We start from the raw sequence: 19,500 nt of genomic DNA on the forward strand, positions 1-19,500 counted from the left end.
AAAGCAAATGGGAAACCTGTCTCACATTCCAATCCTGGGAAAGATTCTGCTACCCTGACTCAATTATTATTACTTGTAATTATTGCAGTAGCATCTAAGCACTCCAGTCATGCACTAGGACCCCATTGTGCTAGGTGCTGCAGTCCTACTGACTTCAGCAGGGCTGCTCACAGACTAAGGTACTACCATCACGACTAAGGGTGGCGGAATTTGGTCCTTTGGGAAATTAAAATTAATATCTTACTAAATGATCTTAAATCATGGCCACGGACTACAGCTTAGTGGACACATTACTGGCTCTTCTCCTTGTTTCGAGCTTGTAAATTGCATAAAAAGACAGATCCAAATAAATTAATACTTTCCAAATATGACTTTCCCCTAGAAAACTGGCTGAGATGGAGGATCATGAATGGGATGGAAGATGGGTCCAGGAGATAATCTACTGCATTGTTGGTCTTGCTCTGAAAAAGTTGGAGAGCTAATATGTTGTTAGGTTAATATGATTCTATTCTTAACAGAATTTTGCAGATGCCTTTAATTCATAATTACTGTTAACTTGTATTGATTCTTTTTGTGGGGGGGAGGGGACATAAAATCTCCATGTCCTCCACAGCTCTGTACTGAATAGAATCAGAACTGATCAACGGCTTGTCATAGGCTCCATGCTACTGACAGCTAATGATAGGTGATAGATACCAGTGTTTGTGAAGCAGGACGATCTGGGTCCTATCTCTGCTGTTGCCATGAATCATAGAATCATAGAATCATAGAATATCAGGGTTGGAAGGGACCCCAGAAGGTCATCTAGTCCAACCCCCTGCTCAAAGCAGGACCAAGTCCCAGTTAAATCATCCCAGCTAGGGCTTTGTCAAGCCTGACCTTAAAAACCTCTAAGGAAGGAGATTCTACCACCTCCCTAGGTAACGCATTCCAGTGTTTCACCACCCTCTTAGTGAAAAAGTTTTTCCTAATATCCAATCTAAACCTCCCCCATTGCAACTTGAGACCATTACTCCTCGTTCTGTCATCTGCTACCATTGAGAACAGTCTAGAGCCATCCTCTTTGAAACCCCCTTTCAGGTAGTTGAAAGCAGCTATCAAATCCCCCCTCATTCTTCTCTTCTGCAGACTAAACAATCCCAGCTCCCTCAGCCTGAAGTTCCCAGTGGCCCCTGTGTGCAGCATGGTGACAACTATAGATCCCTAAGTGAGCAATGATTTGTTGCAATATTTGATTTTAGTACTGGTGAAGGATGTTTTAAGTTCCCCAAATTAAAAAACATAGTAAGAGGACCAAAAATGTGCCAGTGTGGCTAAACAAAGTCAAAGAAGCAGTGAGAGGCAAAAAGGCATCCTTTAAAAAGTGGAAGGTAAATCCTAGTGAGGAAAACAGAAAGGAGCATAAACTCTGGCAAGTGAAGTGTAAATATATAATTAGAAAGGCCAAAAAAAGAATTTGAAGAAGAGCTAGCTTCATGGCTGAGGATGTGGGGGGGAGATTCTCCATCCTGAGCCATTCTTTTTAGGTGACAAATCTGAGGAACTGTCCCAGATTGAGGTGTCATTAGAGGAGGTTTTGGAACAAAAATTGATAAATTTAACAGTAATAAGTCACCAGGACCAGATGGTATTCACCCAAGAGTTCTGAAGGAACTCAAATGTGAAATTGCAAAACTACTAACTATGGTATGTAACCTATCATTTAAATCAGCTTCTGTCCCAGATGACTGGAGGAAAGCTAATGTGACGCCAATTTTTTAAAAAGACTTCAGAGGTGATCCCAGCAGTACTGGACAAATTGATTGAAACTATAGTAAAAAACAGAATTATCAGACATATAGCTTGTTGGAAAAGAGTCAACATGACTTTTGTAAAGGGAAATCATGCCTAATCAATCTACTAGAAATCTTTGAGGAGGTCAACAAGCATGCGGACAAAGGTGATGCAGTGGATACAGTGTACTTAAATTTTCAGAAAGCCTTTGACAAGGTCCCTCACCAAAGGCTCGTGAACAAAGCAAGCTGTCATGGGATACGAGGGAAGATCAGTAACTGGTTAAAAGATAGGAAACAAAGGGTAGGAATAAACCATCAGTTTTCAGAATGAAGAGAGGTAAATAGTGGTGTCCCCCCGGTGTCTATACTGTGACCAATACTGTTTAATATATTCAAAAATTATTTGGAAAAAGGGGTAAACAGTGAGGTGGCAAAATTTACTGATGATATAAAGCTACTCCAGATAGTTAAGTCCAAAGCACGCTGTGAAGAGTTACAAAGGGATCTCACAAAACTGAGTGACTGGGCAGCAAAATGGCAGATGAAATTCAAAGTTGATAAATGCAAAATAATGCACATTGGAAAACATAATCCCAATTATACATAACAAGCATGGCTGTTGCCATTCAAGAAAGAGATCTTGGGGTGATTGTGGATAGTTCTCTGAAAACATCCACTCAACGTGCAGCAGCAGCCAAAAAAACTAATAGAATGTTGGGAATCATTAGGAAAGGCATAGATAATAAGACAGAAAATATCATATTGCCTCTATATAAATCCATGGTACGCCCACTTCTTGAATACTGTGTGCAGATCTGGTTGCCCTGTATCAAGAAAGATGTATTGGAATTGGAAAAGGTACAGAAAAAGGCAACAAAAATGATTAGGGGGCTGGAACAGCTTCCATATGAGGAGAGATTAATAAGACTGGGACTTTTCAGTTTGGAAAAGACACAACTAAGGGAGGCTAGGATCGAGGTCTATAAAATCCTGACTGGTATGGAGAAAGTAAATAAGGAAGTGTTATTTACTTCTTCTCCTAACACAAGAACTAGGGGTCACCAAATGAAATTAACAGGCAGCAGGTTTAAAACAAACAAAAGGAAGTATTTCTTCACACAACGCACAGTCTACCTGTGGAACTCCTTGCCAGAGGATGTTGTAAAGGCCAAGACTATAACAGGGTTCAAAAAAGAACTAGATAAATTCATGGAGGAGGGGTCCATCAATGGGGATTAGCAGGATGGGCAGGGACGATGTCCCAAGACTCTGTTTGCCAGCAGCAACTCATTCCCTCTGGGGCACCTGGCATTGGCCACTGTCAGAAGACAGGTTTCAGAGTAGCAGCCGTGTTAGTCTGTATTCGCAAAAAGAAAAGGAGTACTTGTGGCACCTTAGAGACTAACAAATTTATTAGAGCATAAGCGAGCTGTAGCTCACGAAAGCTTATGCTCTAATAAATTTGTCACTCTCTAAGGTGCCACAAGTACTACTTTTCTTTTTGTCAGAAGACAGGATAGTGGGCTAATTGGACATTTTGTCTGACCCTGTATAGCCATTCTTTAATGTTCTCCTCGGAGAAGAACTGTCATTTTCCAATTGTCTCTAGGGTGCCTTGTACCCCTCTGGGGCAGTATAAAAACAAATATAAAAAAGGGTCAGCTCAGACCCAAGTAAAATAGCCATCAACTGAGTGCGTACAGATTTGGAGAAATCATCTGAAAACTAGGAGGAGAAAGAAATGGGGAGAGAGTAACTTGCTCCTTAACAAAAGGTGACAAAAGCCAATTTGACAAGACCCAGGGAAATAAAGGATACACTAAGACAGGCTGAATGTTGCAAAGTAGTAGTGGTGAGATTCCAATGTCTGTGGTTACAAATACATAATTGTCATAAATTACCATATCATAAGAAAGGAATGTAGGAACAACACACAAATTGCCAATAAGCCCCAACAGAGTCAGACAACCACATACACAAAGCCTGTCAGTAAGGTTAACGTGGGTACCTAATCTAACAAAAGTCAGGCAATTTAAATAACAGACTGACACAACATCCCAGGTCAACACTTATCAAACAGAAGGCTTCAAGACAAAGGTGTCTTATCACATTTGTATTGTGTCGTTTTTGACATTGCATAGTTCTGGTGCAATTAGGGTGGACCAGATGTCCCGATTTTATAGGGACAGTCCCGATACTTGGGCCTTTTTTTTTTTTGTATGGGCTCCTATTCCCCCCCCCCCACCCCGTCCCGATTTTTCACACTTGCTATCTGGTCACCCTAGGTGCAATACCACACATGGGTGATAAACAGGTTTCAAACCTGGCACCATCCACACTACTGAATAGTGACCACAGGAGCTGAAAAAAGCAATTCTAGGAGCAGTAGTAGGCAGTTCTATGTGTAGACAAGCCCCCAGGGAAAGGGTAACAGGATGCTTTGCCAGTAGGTTACCATATTACAATGCAATTGTCACCATGCTGTGACAAGATGACATTGCACTGACCCCAATGGGATTTCAGCCCTGCTTTAAATGTCCTGCTGACCCATCAGAATCAGAAATAAAACAATCCTGCTTGTCCCACTGAGTTCAGATGTTATGCAGCTCCAGAAAATTACATGTTTCCTGTGTTTCATTTGGGAGGTGAAAAGAAAAGGAGTACTTGTGGCACCTTAGAGACTAACAAATCTACAGCTCACTTCATCGGATGCACAGTGAGCTGTAGCTCACGAAAGCTTATGCTCTAATAAATTTGTTAGTCTCTAAGGTGCCACAAGTCCTCCTTTTCTTTTTGCGAATACAGACTAACAGGGCTGCTACTCTGAAACCTGTCATTTGGGAGGTGATAGCTCTTTATCTTGTAATTGTTAATTGTCAATTAGATCTTTAACTGGGGAGCAGCATTTTAATTGTGGAAGGAGCACAGGGCTGGGAATCAACAATACCTTAATTCCAATCCCAGCTCTGCCACTGATTTCCGCTATGTGACTATGGGCAAGTCACTTAAGCTTTTTCTGCCCCTCCTGTACTGTGGGGCTAATAACGATTTCTCTCCCTCAGGAGGGCTTGTGCAGAATTAATGAGCTGATGTTTGTGCAGCCTTTCCCCGTGGGGGAAGGGGGGGGGGGGAAGCTCAGCGTTAATTAGCTTGTTTTATCTATCTTCAGGTTTTAACTTTCTTTCCAGTACTCAGCTGTTCAACCTGCTGTAGGTGCCCCAGCTGCAACAGCACTCGCGGGGAAAGTAAAACAGACGCGCCTCCCTGCCTTTGTGGTCGGAAAAGGCCCCTCCTTGCAAGGCCCCGTGCAGGGGGAAGCCGTGGGGCAGGCTGCCAGCCCCGTTGCACGTGGGTGCAGGGAAGGGCCCGCGGGGGCGAGAAGTGAGAAGCCCGCGGGATGCGCCTCTCGCTTCGTTGCCGCGAAGCCGGGCAAGCTGCTGCTTCGCCCGGTAATCGCGGATTGCGCGACAGGCAGGGCTTACCGGCGACTTCCCGCCGCCCGGGACCCTCGGCATTTCGTGGCGCGCCGCTGGCAGCAAGCGGCCCGGGTCTGCACGGCTCTCGAAGGCTTGGAGCCGGCGGGGCGGGCCTGGGTTGCACAAGGGGCATCGAGGAGCGGCCCTTACGAGGCGCCTCGCCCAGCCCCCTTTTTCCGACCGTCCTGCTTAAGAAGGTCCCCGGGGGCAGAAAGTCGGAGCCCGGCGGTTCGCTCCCGCACGGAGGCAAAAGGGCCTCGCGGAGTAACGCGGGCGGGCAACGAGTGCGAGCGAAAGCGAGCAGAGCCGCCCCGCCCCGGCAACCCGCGAGCATGAGGCTCCGCGGAAGGGAAGACGCCCCGGGCCGCCTTCGTGCCGCGCATCGGCGGGCGGCTCCGTGAGCGCCGGTGCCTCCAGCGCGGCGCGGGCCAGAGGGAGGGAGCCGCCCCTTTGCACAGGCGACGAGGCGCGGTAAGTCGAGAGCCAGCCTCCGCCTCCCCGCTTCTCTCAGCTCGCTGCGGCCCACGGGCTCGCTGCCCGCCGCGGAGGGAGGGTCCCGCTCATCCTCCATCTTGGGGGATGCGACGCGAGCTTCTTCCCTTTTAACGCGTCTGCTGCCCTCCAGCTCGCCCGGCCACGGGCCAGCGAACAGCCGCCTTTCCCAGCGCTCCCAGCTGGGAGGCGCGCCCGGGCTGGAAGGGACCTGCGGACACCAAGCTGGGATGATTTAACTGGGACTTGGTCCTGCCTTGAGCAGGGGGTTGGACTAGATGACCTTCTGGGGTCCCTTCCCACCCTGATAGTCTATGATTCTAAGCTGCAGGAGTGCAGCCGGGCCCGCGTCCTGCCGGCAGAGTAAAGGGGGTTCGGGGGCGTGTGCGGCGGACAGGGCTTGAGAGAGGAAGTTGGCTTAGCTGGCTTGCTTGCAGCTGTCCCCCGGTGTTCAGGTCTGTGTCAAAAAGCTGGGAACTGCACCGTCCCTGGCGCCAGAATCAGTGTGGTTGTGTTCACTAGCGCGAGCTTGAGCGGCTCTTTCACGTGGGGGGAAACAGGCCATCAAAGGATCGCTTACCGGGCCATTAATCACTGGCACATCCCTACGTTTCAGAGTAGCAGCCCCGTTGGTCTGTATTCGCAAAAAAGAAAAGGAGGACTTGTGGCACCTTAGCGACTAACACATTTATTAGAGCGTAAGCTTTCGTGAGCTAATGCATCCGATGAAGTGAGCTGTAGCTCACGGAAGCTTAGGCTCTAATAAATGTGTTAGTCTCTAAGGTGCCACAACACATTTATTAGAGCGTAAGCTTTCGTGAGCATCCGATGAAGTGAGCTGTAGCTCACGGAAGCTTAGGCTCTAATAAATGTGTTAGTCTCTAAGGTGCCACAACACATTTATTAGAGCGTAAGCTTTCGTGAGCATCCGATGAAGTGAGCTGTAGCTCACGGAAGCTTAGGCTCTAATAAATGTGTTAGTCTCTAAGGTGCCACAAGTCCTCCTTTTCTTTTTACATCCCCACGTTGTAACTGAAGTTTTCAACACCAGCCTGTGTTTGCATAGATTTTCCTTCCGCATCTGTTGACATGCCCTGCATTGTGTCATTCCCTTTGAAAGCAAGGAGTGCGTTGCGTCTCAGGTGGGGACAGAGAATGAGAATAAGATGGGGGAGAAACCCTAGCTTAGTTGAGACTCTCTTCTTTTAAAAAATAACACCAGTTTCTGCAAAAAGAACAGGAGGACTTGTGGCACCTTAGAGACTAACAAATTTATTAGAGCATAAACTTTCCGTGGGCTAGAGCTCCCTTCAGCGGATGCATAGAATGGAACACATAGTAAGATAGATATAGATATACATACAGATAAGTTGGAAGTTACCATACAAACTGTGAGAGGCTGCTCTCATAAATGTTAGTCTCTAAGGTGCCAGAAGTACACCTTTTTGCGGATACAGACTAACACGGCTGCTACTCTGAAACCAGTTTTTGGACATTTCTTAATCCTCAAATACTCCCTGAATGGCCTACACACTGGAAAAGGTTTTCCGGTGTAGCTATACTGGTATAGCTCTAATGGCAAACCCCCTATGCAGACACAGTTTGTGCTGGCAAAAAGGTACTTTTGCCAGTACAGTTTATTAGTTCTCTGAGCAAAATAATCTATACCAGCAAAAGCACTTTTATGCCAATATGACTTGTTCACACTTGTTTGCCACTGCTGAAACTTCTTTTTTTTTTAAAAAAAAAATCAAGTCCCTAACAACAAAAGTTTCCAGGGTAGCCTGGCCTGGGGGTCCTTTCTCCTTTGAGTCACAGGGTCAAAAGTTAAACACTGTGTTTAAAGTTAAGCATGCATGTGAGTACTCCCACCCACTGACATCACCCGGACAGACTCAGAGTACATAAAGTGAAGCACTCCTGTAAGTCTTTGCATGATCAAGGCCCCAGCATAGAAAACCTAATCATCTGCCTCCCTTCTTCTGCACCAAACGTACAAGGGATCCTTAGCTTACAGATAGAAAAGGAGTACTCGTGGCACCTTAGAGACTAACAAATTTATTTGAGCATAAACTTTCTTGAGCTACAGCTCACTTCATCGGCTGCATACAGTAGAAAATACAGTGGGGAGATTTTATATACACAGAGAACATGAAACAATGGGTGTTACCATACACATTGTAACGAGAGTGATCAGGTAAGGTGAGCTATTACCAGTGGGGGGACAAGGGGAGAACCCATTGTTTCATGTTCTCTGTGTATATAAAATCTCCCCACTGTATTTTCTACTGCATGCATCCGATGAAGTGAGCTGTAGCTCACAAAAGCTTATGCTCAAATAAATTTGTTAGTCTCTAAGGTGCCACAAGTACTCCTTTTCTTTTTGCTCTGAAACTTAGCTTACAGATGTTATTCGTGAAATAACCAATGTGGAATGCATGTTACACAAGCTTCATCTCTGGCTTAAAATGACACATGGCTGCCTTGGGTTTTAATGCTAACACAGCCAAACTGAGTCTAACGTAAATGTTGACAAGCGAGGGCTGCATTTTTATAAAAACGTTACTATTTCTCTTGTATGTGTGTTTATCTCTTCCTAAAATAGCTTGGCTCCGATTTGCCTCTCATTCCAGTGCAAATCAGAAACAGCTCCGCTGGAAGTCACGAGTTGTAAAACCAGTGACCAAGGAGAGTCAGGACTCCAGTGGACTTTCCTACACTAGAATTGGGGCTGGAATCTTCCACTGGTGTTGCTTCCCTGGTGGTAGTAATTATGGAAGTTCTAGTGTAAACAGGACTCTGGTATTTACTGGCATTCTTACCACTAGGCCATCTGCATTCACTCTGAGGTGTGTTAGACAGCCTGCCGTAAAAATGCTAGTGCTATCTCTACACTAGTGCAATAAAAGTAGTGTAGACAGAAACTGTCTGGAGTGTTTTCTTCAACCACTCTGTCATGACAGCTGTTGGCACTGACTTTTTGAGAGCATGAAGGTAAACACAGGGCCATTGATCTATCAGATGTAGCAGCACTTTGTATGTGCAGCCCAGCCACCAAAGCTTGTTTTGAATGATCTTGGGACTGCTTTAATGTCAGATGCCAGTGAAGCACTGCATTATTGCAGCTGTTACTATTGAAACACTGTCCACTGGTATGAACTCTTTGATTTAAAAATGACTGGTCCAGATTTTCCTTTTGTTCCTTGCCATGTTTGAGAGCAGCTTCTCCAATCCTTGAGTGGAAACAGGTCATGAAAACAAGGAATGGAAACTTGAACTCATGGGACTTGGTGTGTTTCACCTTCAAAGCACTTAACTAACCCTCACAATATTCCCAGGTGGGAATTATAATATAATTATAAGCACCACAGAGAAGTGAATGACTTGTCCAAGGTCAGAGAGTGAGTCAGTGTCGGCATTGGGATCAGCTACTGGGGATTCCTGGATCCTAGTCTTGTGCTCTTGCCACCAGATCAAACCTATGTGCTTGAGTAAAAGTGTTTGGAACGCTTGTAAACAGGGATTGAATTGGGGGGTAAGGTGGGAGAAGGAAGAAATCAGTGGTATTATTCCAAGGTGTGCTCACAAAACAAGTTCTACCCCTTTAGCAAGAATCCTGTAGGTAGATCTTCCTCATATAACTGCCTCTGGATTTTCTTCCACGCTTTGAGTGGCAATGAAGTAGTTAACAATTTGACATTTTAATCCACCATCACTAGAACTCAGAGTTAACAACCCCTTATATAATGAACAAGGGCAGTTTGCACGTTCCTGAGCTGCTGTTTCAGGCTGTCTGCACACTCAAGCAGACTTCCCTATGTTTTACATTTTTGGTTCATATTTTGAAGGCTCTCTTCACAACTGTAGGGAATAGGGCATGCTGCCTCTTGTAATGCTAGTTAAACTGTAACAGAGGAAAAACTAAACACAAGAGACTTAGGCCCAGATCCTCAAAGATACTTAGGCCAGGTCTACACTACAAACCTGTATCAGTATAACTGTGTCGCTCAGGAGTGTGAAAAATCCACACCCCTGAGAGACATAGTTATATGGACCTAACCCCCTGTGTAGAAAGCACTGTGTGGATGAGAAAGCGTCTCCCATCGACATCGCTCTTGCCCCTCGGGGAGGTGGATTAATTACACCAATGGGAGAAGCTGTCCTGTCAGCATAGGAGTGACTTCCCTTAAGTGCTGCAGTGGCACAACTACACCAGTGTTGCTGCACCGCTGTAGTGCTCTACGTGAAGACGAGCCCGTATGCACCTAAGTCCTACTGATTAAAGTACCCAAATCCCTTCGAGGATCTGGGCCTCAAAACCTGGCTTTCAGCGCTGCTGAGACTTTCAGTTCCAAATGAAGTCAACAGCAGGGGTGGATGTTCAGCAGCTCTGATAATCAGGACCCTAATTTGGGTTTTAAAGGAAAGCTTAGATTCTGCAGCACAAGACAGCAGCTGCCATAAAAGAACCAGTTTGCTAAGCTGCTGTGAAACCAGCCCCTCTGTTTGTAGCTCCTGTGCCCTATCCCGAAAGGTCATCACTCATGAGAGGAATGTCCATGGGGAAGAGGTGCTGGTTCAACAGGTAGGTGAGTGACCTCCATACAAGCATTACTAATACTTCCAGTGATATAGCTTCCTGTCCTGCACTCCCTACTGCTCATGACCGGCTCTGCTGAGTAAGCACTGCGGGATTTGAACATGCATAACGCATAAGGAGGAGTAATTTGGGGCAAGCTGCTCGTGCACAAAAACACACCCCTTAAAATGGCTTATCTGGGGGGCAGCCTCTTGCCTTTATTATTCCAGCATTCTGCTCTCCATGTGTCCCCTTTAAATCATACAGCTTTCCCTGCTTTGGGTCACAACTCTTCTTAGGCACCAATACAGCACTAGAGATCAACAAATGCGCTCTTACGGTCCCTCGACTTGAATGTCTGTTGGCTGGGTGCTCTCAGGCGAGAGCCTTCGCCTCTGGCACTTGCTTCCCCTCTTGGTCCAACAGAGCCTGTGTGTCCATTGGCCTTCAGGAGGCTGTTTAAAAGCCATTTGCTTTGCTGAATCCTTTGCCTCAAGAGGGTGATTTCAGGGCAGGTTTGTGTTTGCAAACCTTTTCTAGTTCATCTGGCAGTGGCTTAGCTAATTTAGTGTTGCGCCCGGAATGCTAAAATGTCTGCATCAAAAAATAAATAGCTCTCCCAGCTGTACATCTGTGCCGGCTCTCGCTCTGCATGTTGCCCTATTCTTGGCTACCTGCCTCCCATCCTGCTTCCTCCGCTGGAGGAATGAGTGGGCAGAAAGATTTGCTTACACAGCTGAGCTGGCACCTCTGGCGTTGGGCACAGCAGCAGCATCCCCACCCACACTATACCCAGGGCGCTCTCCCTCCCTACAGCTCCCTAAACTAGAATCGGACGTCAAGAATGAAAAAATTCAAAAACCAGTTGGAGAACACTTCAATCTCTTTGGTCATTCTTCAACAAAAAAAACTTCAAAAACAGACTCCAACGAGAGACGGCTGAATTGGAATTAATTTGCAAACTGGATACAATTAACTTAGGCTTGAATAAAGACTGGGAGTGGATGGGTCATTACAAAAGTAAAACTATTTCCCCATGTTTATTCCTTCCCTCCCCGCACTGTTCCTCACAGGTTCTTGTCAACTGCTGGAAATGGCCCACCTTCATTATCACTACAAAAGGTTTTTTCCCCCCCAGCTCTCCTGCTGGTAATAGCTCACCTTACCTGATCACTCTTGTTACAGGGTGTATGGTAACACCCATTGTTTCATGTTCTCTGTGTATATAAATCTCCCCACTGTATTTTCCACTGCATGCATCCGATAAAGTGAGCTGTAGCTCACAAAAGCTTATGCTCAAATAAATTTGTTAGTCTCTAAGGTGCCACAAGTCCTCCTTTTCTTTTTGCAGATACAGACTAACACGGCTGCTACTCTGTAAACTGGAATAGTCACCTTCCTGCCCTACCGAGCAATTAAAAGCTAAACTGGAAAGTATGACTGCTTGGCAGCAATCTCCTGGCTTTACTCTTCAAAGGGACACATGGAGAGCAGAGGCTGATCCCCAAATAAGCCATTGGGTGGAGAGGGGATTTGTGCACCTACAGCTTGCCCCAAATTGTTCTTAAGAGGCCAGAGCACACCAGGCTTCAAAGAGTCGATTTTACAAGCCTTTGCCTGTTGCCAGGGGTCTGTGGGCTCATTGCTGTGACAATCCAGCCCTTATAGATGTGACGCCTGATTCTTGCGTGCCATGCACCTTCAGTTGTCACTTCATAGAATCATAGAATATCAGGGTTGGAAGGGACCTCAGGAGGTCATTTAGTCCAACCCCCTGCTCAAAGCAGGACCAATCCCCAGTTTTTGCCCCCGATCCCTAAATGGCCCCTTCAAGGATTGAACTCACAACCCTGGGTTTAGCAAGGTAATGTTCAAACCACTGAGCATTCCCTTCCTCCCCAAAAGCCAGCTTTATAGCACCACTGCCTGAGCCATCTATTGATTATCATAATCTTGTTTTGCCTTCATTCTCCTCCTCCAGGGACAGGTAGAATCCCACTGAAGATCACCTGAGCCTCCATTTCCTAAAGCATCTTCTCTAGTCTGGCATAGTCTTCCTGGATGTGTTCCAGTGAGAATCTAGCTGTGTCATTTGTTCCCATGTGAAGAACAATCAGTGGATTCTTTCCTGCTCCCATTAGGACTCTCTCCAGTCTCAGGTCCAGGTCCTGTATCTTAGAATCTTTAGCCCTTGAAGGGCCTGATCTAAGGCCCATAGGAGGGCTCCCGTTGACTTACTTAGGCTTTGGATCTCAAGACTTCCTAGCCCGAGCACAGTGCTTATTATCTGGTTTTGAGAAATAGCTATGCCACTGCCTCCCCCTCCCCCAGTGCCTGGCATGCAATGGAACAGCTGAGCACTGTTTGAATGACCCCTATTTAACTAATGGACGTGGCCAGTCACTTGTCTACATAATTTCTCTGAAGTGTAACTTCCTAAGTCTCTGATGTCAAAAAAGTCCAGCCAGAGCATCACTCTCTTCCTCCCTATAAAAGATCATGGTGGATATTTCCTGCGTTGTTACTCAGTATCCATTCATGCTTTCAGCTCCTCTTACCTCTCTGTTCTCTACCTCCTTCCCTCCCTTTTCTCCTGCTACTTGCTGAAATCAACCAATCCCCCCGACTAAGCTTTTCTAGCTCGTGTAAACTCTTTAGGACAGGTAGGTGCCTTTGGTGAAACAACTAGCATGCACTGGCAATGGCATAAAATCATCCACCCCTCTTAGACCTTCTGTCTCTCTGGGTACTAATTTGGCTCTATTCATAAGCATTAAACTTCTTTAAAAGTGGGGGATGTTCAATGAGAAAGGAGTCTGCCGAGGAATTTCCTCACCTGCATGTGTGTTTGTGACTGCAACAAACCTGTGATCGGATTTGGGTGGCCAGTCAAAGGGGCTGGGATTTAAAAGCTGATTATAACTGGTCACTATCGGTCCAGAGCCACAATGGTATTTCCTAACTTCCATTGAATACCACTGTGGCTCTGGGCCTGTGGATTGTTCACTGCATGACTCTTCGTAACAATCTGTGCCCTGACTAATTTCCATCTATGGTAATAGCATTGCACCTAACTAACTTCCCCCTCTTAACTTGCGGTTCTTCTTCTTCAGTTCTCTTTGTTTTCAGCTTGGAAAAGAGATGGCTAAGGGAAGATATGATTGAGGTCTATAAAATCATGACTGGTGTGGAGAAAGTAAACAAGGAAGTGTTGTTTACTACTTCTCATAACACGAGGACTAGGGGTCACCAAATGAAATTAAAAGGCAGCAGGTTTAAAACAAATAAAAGGAAGTATTTCTTCACACAAATCACAGTCAACCTGTGGAACTCCTTGCTAGAGGATGTTGTGAAGGCCAAGACCAACGGAGGGTTCAAAAAAGAACTAGATAAATTCATGGAGGATAGGTCCATCAATGGCTATTAGCGAGAATGGGCAGGAATGGTGTCCTAGCCTCCGTTTGCCAGAAGCTGGGAATGAGCTACAGAGGATGGATCACTTGATGATTCCCTGTTCTGTTCATTCCCTCTGGGGCACCTGGCATCGGCCACTGTCGGAAGACAGAATACTGGGCTAGATGGACCTTTGGACTGACCCAGTAGGGTCATTCTTATGTTATGCAGAATTCCATGCCAAAGCTAGCTGCATTTCTGGAGGCAGCGAGGGGCGGGGGTGGACGGACAAATGTTTCTTCTCTACAGCACAGAGGTAATAATATGAACCTTAATGAATGTGTGTAAAGCACCTTGAGATCTTTAGCAGGCAAAGTACCTGTTTCCAGAGGTGATCTGGAAATAGAAAATGCCGCTTCCACAGGGACATACTAGAAGAGCTTTCACTTTGGAGCTGGCACGCTTGACAGTAAGTAAATCGCCTTTAAAATACTAATGAGCAAGGCTGTAGGAAAAACATGGGTTGCTTTTTTGGTAATGACAGGTTTCAGAGTAGCAGCCATGTTAGTCTGTATTCGCAAAAAGAAAAGGAGTGCTTGTGGCACCTTAGAGACTAAAAAATTTATTAGAGCATAAGCTTTCGTGAGCTACAGCTCACTTCATCGGATGCATTTGGTGGAAAAAACAGAGGGGAGATTGATATACACATACAGAGAACAATCTCCCCTCTGTTTTTTCCACCAAATGCATCCGATGAAGTGAGCTGTAGCTCACGAAAGCTTATGCTCTAATAAATTTGTTAGTCTCTAAGGTGCCACAAGCACTCCTTTTCTTTTTTTGGTAATGATGATGCCTTTTTTTTTTTTTTTTTAACGAAAATCTGGATGCTTGAGTTGTGTGCTAATACCATCAGGAGATGAACCGAATCAGCAAAACCCACCTGGACAAGCAATAACAAGATGACTTTATAGAGGACTTTAATTTGGAAATGCTCTTGGCTTGTGTGTGCAGAAAAGGGGAGGTTGTTAATGTTTGGCACTCAGTCTGGAATTATTCTTGGCTGGCTGCTTGGTACCATGTTGTCTCATGTCATTTTTTGGATCCAGTCTTGTGAGAGGGGGTCCCCCCTCCCGGTCTTTGGTTGAAATGGCTGTTCTGATGCCAGCAAAGCAGTTTTCCAAAAGCATTCCTGGGCACACTCTTTCCATCTGCCAAGATCAAAGCTGTGAGAGTTGGAGCACTTGCTTTCTTGCCTCTAGCCACTTCCTGCACTTAAATGGGCTCTCCCGTTTTTCATTATTACCCCTTTTGGGAGGTCACTTTTCTGGTTGAGCCAGCATATTACTCATATCAATGAGATTTTTACCTGGGGCAAAAATCTTTCAATAGATGCAGTGAGAGAACATTTTATGTACCGCATTGCCACATGCACAGCTTGGAAAAAATCCACTCTCCTTTGGTGCGTGGAACACTTGCCTTCAGGAGAACAAGAGCCAAAGACACCTGTTTCTGCAGAATTTAAGCTCTTTTAAAATGTACTTTCTAGACCATGTGGTTGTGATGATCACATTGTAAAGGCAAATGAAGTGTAGCCTTCCTGAGCCTGCAAGAATAGGGTCTGGGTTCCTTCACGCAAGCAGAAACAGGGAGTGGTTGAGCCCTACGTTTTCAGGTAAGCTAGCTCTGTAGTTAACTACCTCCTGCCCTGAATTGCACCAAGGAATGGTGGTGCTTCTAGTCAAAAATATTTGATGCATTGCTTCAGACAAAGCAATGAAAATTAAATCCCATAGGGCCAGACCAACCCTGACTCCCACTGAGCAGTTACTCACTTGTGTAGTCCCACTGGATTCATCGGGACCATGGCTTAGGTGAGTGACTGCTCAGCAGTGGGGAATGAAGTTTCACAGACTGGCCCATAGAGAGTAAAGAAGTTACCATTGTAAAAAGTAAATTAGTAAAGGCCCACTGGTCCATTATGAGAAGGAAATAGAACCTAGATGCTGTGTGAATATGTTGGAATGTAGATAAAATTGAATGTTCTCTCTTGAGAAACAGTGGTCATGTAAAGAATGGTTTCAGAGTAGCAGCCGTGTTAGTCTGTATCCACAAAAAGAAAAGCCATACTTGTGGCACCGTAGAGACTAACATGTAAAGAATGTGATTTATCGACCCGAGGGACAGAATTAAGGGTACTTGGGCGATATTAAATTGGCATTATTGCTTGCCTTGAGTGTTAACTTGTGCAACTTAATGTTCTTAATATAGGTTTTTCTATGGAGGGATGTGTGTGTATACACACATACACATTAAGGATAAAAAAAATTCAAAAGTAGACTTTGGCCATTTTGAAATTTTATCTGTCTAACACAAGGCATCACTGAAATGCAGCCACTTCTGGAGTTACAGACTGGGGTGGGAAGGGAAGAATTTGACCTAGGTCCTTGCATGAATAGCTGTGGGCTCTATATATCTAGGGCACATGGGATCAATCAGCTGATCTTAGCTGGTGTAAGAAGGCAGTGATTTTATGTGTATTTACATCAGCTGAAAATTTGTCCCTCTCTCTTTTAAGGCCTTCTGTAAAAGACCCTTGCATAATAAACCTGCTTGGTACTAAAGGTTTTACCAGGATTTTAACCTGGGAGTCTAGTACGTGCAGCCTGATGGTTAAAGCACTAACGTCGGATTTCTATTTGATGCTGGAGTTAAGAGTTCTAAAGACATTCTCTACTGAGGTTGGCTGAGCTGCATTCCAGCTTCTTATCAATAAGCTGCCGCTTCAGACACTCAGATGTTGGTGGTTGTGGTGTCTAACTCAGAAGCAGCTACTGGAGGAAATGTAAAATACTAGGGACTTGATTGGAATCATACAGACCTCTGGAATGTGGATTTCTGTCTCAGTCCTGCATGCACTCCCAGTCCTGGAAATTGTTGAACTCCGGTCTCCCACCTGGAGTGGTAGCTTTTACCCTGTACTCTTAAATCGAGCTCAGAGGCCACCCTGGCAATGCGGATTTTGGGCCCACTAACGGGGACCCTGAAGTAGTGATGCATCATTCCCATGGCGCTGTAAATTAGCCTTTAAACTACAGCAGGGGCGTGTTCTTGGGCTTCTGAACAAAGCCCTCCTTTCATGCACTCATATTTATAAAGGAAGTGAGCGTTCATGTTCACCACAGACATGTCCCTAACAAGAAACACGTGGCCTAATAACCCAAATGCTAGCACGCCCTTGTATTCAGTGCTTTCACCATGGCAATGCATGTCACATCTCTTCTCTCCTGCTAACAATTCTTTGTAGAGCTTCCTTTTCCAACATTTATTTTATGAAACACTCAGGGAAGGGGAAAGTGAAAGGATTTGTGGTGGTAGGAATGCTAAGGAGGAAATTGCCCAAGTTTTCCAGATAACTCCTTGCACCTTTTGCAATAGGTGTGCCCCTGTGCCACTCCACCATGTGAAATTGACTAGGAGGTGCTGGCTCCGGGTGCAGGAGAAGCTGCATGAAATTGTGTGGGGAAGGGTTATCTTGTTTACTTGCAAGCTTGCTTATTTTATCTTCTCACTCTTACTGATTAAGCTAATTTAAAACCACAGTTTAGCAGAATGTATTCTTTAGCCAACATATTTGTCTGTTTTCTGGGTTTATGATTGCTGATCCAGAATGAGTGTTTGGAAAAAATTACTGCTCCTGAAAGCCTTTGCACTGTTCCTCCAAGAGGTTAACAGGGCACAAGGCAATATGATATCAGGGCCTGATTCTACACATGCACTTCTACTGGGAAGCAACTCCACTGAAGTCAGTGCAGTTACACTGGATTGTAATCCGTGAGAGAGGAAATTAGCTCATCAGATCTTAAAATCTCATTTCTCCTATTTACTAGCTTGCTTTCCCCTTCATGTCAGCTGCAGCAGGACTCTAACAAACAGATTCCAACTAGTTATTTTAGCAGGTGTATAATTTTTTTATACCATTTTGTAAGCTGGGATTCCAGTTCTCCTTTCAATATAAAGCATTGGTTTCCTGTTGTAATGGTTCTTGCTACAATGGTCAATGTAAGTTGGAATTCAAAGTATTGTGGAGAAACAACTGCAAATGGTTATTGAGATAATGTGACCTTTTAAAAGGTTCCATATTTCACAAACCACCGGAGCACACGCATTAGCTGTAGTAATCCCTGTTCTATCGAGCGCTAGTAGCCGACAGGACTGGTGAACGGCATGCTTCCCAGGAGAGTTCGCTCCCAGGAGCTAGCCTTCATTTTGAGCACTGTTTATTAGCAAGGTATTGGACCCTTAGATCAGGGCTCTGCAATAATTTTAAGTGTTTTATCTTGTCCTGTTTCAGGACTCAGTATGATGCAGAAGGTCTTGGATCAGTGTAGTTCTCAGTCCCTACCTGTGGGCTCTGATCCAAACAGCTGTGATGACAATGGGCATCTTTCCAGTGGCTTCACTAGGCTTTGGACCAGGCCCTTAATGGAGAGGTTCACATCACCACCTTTGAAATCCATAGTCAATGTAGGATCCTCCTACTTCTAGCTAGTATAAAAATAGGAGATGGTGTCAGAGATGGAAGAAATAGGAGCTCTAAATCTGCCATATTGCCAGTACCCATAGAAGTGGGTGGGAAAGTTCTGAATGCTGGGAGAGCTGGCGTAACAGTTAACAACTTGTTTAGCTTTATGATAGGTTTGACTTTTTTTTTTTTCCTTGTTAAGTATTGCGGGAGCGGGGAGAGATTCTGTGTGGAAGTTTTTGGCAATTGGCCCCTCTCTGTATTCCTAATGCAGGCTTTGCTTCCCTTCCTCTGCCGTGAGACTACGCTTCAGGGATATCCGCTGTTGCTGCCGACAGAGTGGAGTGGGGCAGAAGAGGGAGATCAGGGGAGAAATTTCCTTAATGGGTCCCAATGTAGACATCAAGCGGGAGGCGGGGAGCATGTGTGCAATGGCATTGCTCTTTCCCTGTAGCTACTGTTACGGGGCCAGCCAGTACAACAGCAGGGGGTTGCTGTAACTTGCTACCATCTGTGCTGATGAAAGATTGCATGAGGTGAGGGTGACTGACTGGCTGTTGTGATCGCTTCTGTCCAATTCAGTGAGCTAAATGGGGGAGCTGTCCAGGCCAGTGGGTCAAACGTTTTTGGCCTAATTGTAAAAGTTCCAGTTGTTCTAGATCAACAGCACGAATGCATGTGACTTAAAACGCGCAGCCAAGATGTTCTCTGGCAGTGACTCTACAACAACCGAATACTTTGTTGGGATGGGTGGGAGCGGCACACGCACTTCCTGCCCCACAGTCTGTGTTTGTAGCATAGAGGTCGGAGACAGACAGCTCAGTGAAATGCTGTAAAAATCACCCTGAGTGCTTTCAGCGGAACTGAGGCTTCTTGCAACATGTGTCTCTGTGGCCTGCTAACCAGAACGGAGCAGGCTAGCCGTTGAAAAACCAGCGACTCGACAGTGGTTAGACAACTGGTGTACTAAAACCACTGCCTATTACACTGACTAATTACACTGTCCTTGTACTCTCCCATTTGTCTTTATCCACCTGTGGTCTCTGGTCTTATGCTTGGATTGTAAACTCTTTGGGGCAGGGATTGTGTCTTTTTGTTCTGTGTCTGTACAGTGCCTAGCATAATACGGTCTTGGTCCTTGACTAGGGCTCCTGGGAGCTACCTCAGTACAAATAATTAATACATAGTGAGAGCATAGTGGCACTTTTGCTGGTGCAAATGGTGCCTAGATGCCATGGTGAGCAGAGACTTGGAAATATCTCA

The 19,500-nt window shown here is 45.4% G+C and overlaps 1 protein-coding gene across 2 annotated transcripts in view; it reads left to right on the top strand.

The window, feature by feature from the left end:
- Positions 1 to 5,146: 5,146 nt before the first annotated feature.
- The window catches only part of LOC119859250 (inositol 1,4,5-trisphosphate receptor interacting protein), a 29,608-nt gene continuing 15,254 nt past the window's right edge, over positions 5,147 to 19,500 (top strand). Inside the window, exon 1 of one of the 2 annotated variants that reach the window (XM_038411115.2) lies at positions 5,147 to 5,224. The gene's annotated coding sequence lies outside the window, so the exon portion shown is untranslated. Of the gene's footprint in view, positions 5,225 to 5,463; positions 5,723 to 19,500 lie in introns of those variants that run through there. The other variant, XM_038411114.2, reaches the window with a different exon arrangement.

This window comes from Dermochelys coriacea, chromosome 7 (genome assembly GCF_009764565.3).
Source record: "Dermochelys coriacea isolate rDerCor1 chromosome 7, rDerCor1.pri.v4, whole genome shotgun sequence".
Taxonomy (NCBI): Eukaryota; Metazoa; Chordata; order Testudines; family Dermochelyidae; genus Dermochelys; species Dermochelys coriacea.